Here is a 2,906-nt window from a genome sequence, read left to right as displayed (position 1 = left end):
ACAGAGCTTTAGCATCTCTACGCTGGAGAGCAAGTTTCAGTGTCTCTTCTGACATCCATTTTGACCTTTTCCTTCTTTCTTATCTTCTCAATGACTTTTTGCTTTCTTCATGTATGATTTTTTTTTTCAATGGAACATATATTTTTATTTAGAATGCAGCACTAACACCATGATGATAAACTGTCACAAATTTGTACCAAAAAGCACATAATCCTTGAAATGTGTTGTTATTCACAAGTAATTTAAGTATAGCATTATTATTATTTGGTACTAGAGTCAAAGGCGACATTTAGATTCTTCGGCTTTTGGGTATTTAGTAGCATTAAAATGATTGTCTAGTCAGGAGGAGGTAAGAAACTCAAAAACAGTTTCTTTTTCTTCTATCAGTTCCTTTGCAGTAAGATCCATCTTTTCATGTGAGAAATCATTAACAGGGAGACCCACAACAATCTTCCCGGTCATATTCTTGATTACAACAGGGAATGAGTACAGCAGATCCTCGAGAACACCAAAGGAGTTGCCATCAGAGAGAGATTACACCCATGGACACAAATTCTCCCTCTGGGCTTCCAAACCAGATGTCTCTGATGTGGTCTCCGATGGCTTTCGCAGCAGACATTGCACTGGACAGTTTCCGAGCCTTGAAGACAGCAGCACCATGCTGCGCACAGTCGAGATGAATTCTTCCCTTGAGCCAGCTGTCATTTTTCAGAGCTTCATAAACACCAACTTCTTTTCCTTGATATTTCACCTTGGCATGGTTGACATCTGGATATTGAGTTGAGGAATGGTTTCCCCAGATGATGACATTCCTTACATCTTTAGCAGTCACACCAAGTTTTAGTGCAATTTGAGCCATAGCTCTGTTATGATCCAGGCGAGTCAAGCAACTGAAGTTCTCCTTGGGGATGGATGGAGCTGACTTTATGGCAGTCAGGCAGTTGGTATTGGCGGGGTTTCCCACAACGATAACCTTAACTGACTTCTTGGCATATCTGTCCAAGGCTGTACCCTGGGACTTGAAGATTTTCACATTTGCTTCTTTCAGTAAGTCTTTCCTCTCCATGCCCTCTCTTCATGGCATGGAACCCATGCGAAGTGCCACATCCAGGTCTTTGAAGGCAACTTCTTCCTTATCTGTTGCAATGATATCTTTCAGGAGGGGAAGTGTACAGTCTTGCAGTTCCATTAGGACGCCTTCCAGGACACCCATCATGGGGGTGATACCCAACAGCATGAGAATCAGGGGCTGGTCTTTACCAAAGATAGCACCATTTCCAATACTGTACAGCAGTGAATATGCAATTTGACAAGCTGCTCCAGTCACAAGGACTCTGGTTCAGACATGACTGGGAACTGCGTGGACAAATTCAACACCTGTACAAACAGCCTCAGGGAGTCAGGTCACCTCTACCATGGAACCAACTCCTGCAGTGTGAATGGTGTAAGCAAGAAAGGTCTATGCACCCGGCCACAAGGCCCTCTGGGAACTGTAGTTTACGCTGCCTTGGTTCTGGCGCAATCATCGAAGCCTTTACTTGTAGCATTAAACTACACTTACCTAGATCAGGAGGGGGGTCTTCTCACTGTGCTCTTAATTGATTGCAAAGTAGTCCCTGAGGTCTAGCGGCTGTGAATGGAGGATGGTGATAAGCGGATGGTTAGTGCTAAGAGGGCAAGGTCCTTTCTGATGGCTCCTGGCAATTGGCGGGAGGGATCTTAGGCGCCATCAGGCGGGAGAGAAGACGTGTGTAATTCAATGAAGGAGAAACCGATTAGTGACATTACCCATATGTGCTCAACTGAGACTTTTATCTGCCCCCCCCCCCATGTTAAACGTGTAAAGTGAAGTGCTATGTATGTTCTTGATGTCATCCCACAACTCTTCTGGTCTTTAGTGTTTAATGTAGCAAATCTGTTCTTCAGATGATCTCTAAATTAAGGTGGGATACATTCAAGGTCATATTTTGGCTCTCATGGACTTGTTTTCATTTTCTTCAGCTTCAGTGTGAATTTGCCTATGAGCAATTGATGGTCTGTTCCACAATCTGCCCCTGGCCTTGTTTTGACTGATGATACAGAGCTCCATCCTCTCTTTCCACAGATGTAGTCAATTTGATTTCTGTGTATTTCATCTGGTGAGGTCCATGTGTATATAGTCGTCTCTGATGCTGTCTAAAGACTGTATTTTAAATGAAGAAATCACTGATTTTGCAGAAGTCTATCACGCGATCTCCAGCATCATTTCTATAAACAGGCCATATTTTCCAACTACTGATGCTCTCTCTTTGTTAAAGCAAATGGAAGAAATACGGAGGTATAAGAGCCGAACAGAAAATTTCAAAGATCAGCTCGAGAAGATAAAGCCAAATATTACAACAAAATATGAACAGATCTGGAGGCAGAAAACCAAAAAGGAAGAACACACTCAGCATTTCTCAAGCTGGGGAAACCAAAAAAAAAAAAATCCAAGCCTCAACTTTCGTTATTCTCTGGGCAAATTATTGAATGATGAAGAAAGCATCAAGAGTTGATGGAAAGAATACACAGAGTCACTGTACCACAAGGAAATGGTTGATGTTCAACCGTTTCAAGAGGTAGCATATGATCAAGAGCCAATGATACTGAAGGAGGAAGTCCAAAGTGCATTGAAGGAATTGGCAAAGAATAGGGCACCAGGAATTGATGGAATAAAACTTGAAATCTTTCAAGAAAGTGAGGTGGCACAGGAGGTACTTACTCATCTCTGCCAAGATATTTGGAAGACAACTATCTGGCCACTTGATTGGAAGAGATCCATATCTGTGCCCATTCCAAAGACAGGTACCCAACGGAATGTGGAAATTATCAGACAATCTCTTTGATATCCCATGCAAGTAAAGTTTTACTAAAAGTAATACAGAAAC

The 2,906-nt window shown here is 42.3% G+C and overlaps 1 pseudogene; it reads right to left on the bottom strand.

Moving 5' to 3' along the window:
* Nucleotides 1–339: 339 nt before the first annotated feature.
* LOC102813824 overlaps nucleotides 340–2,906 on the bottom strand; it is a 46,070-nt pseudogene continuing 43,503 nt past the window's right edge.

This window comes from Chrysochloris asiatica, unplaced genomic scaffold (assembly GCF_000296735.1).
Source record: "Chrysochloris asiatica unplaced genomic scaffold, ChrAsi1.0 scaffold00067, whole genome shotgun sequence".
Lineage (NCBI taxonomy): Eukaryota > Metazoa > Chordata > Mammalia > Afrosoricida > Chrysochloridae > Chrysochloris > Chrysochloris asiatica.
This window is presented reverse-complemented; position numbering and strand designations above follow the sequence as displayed.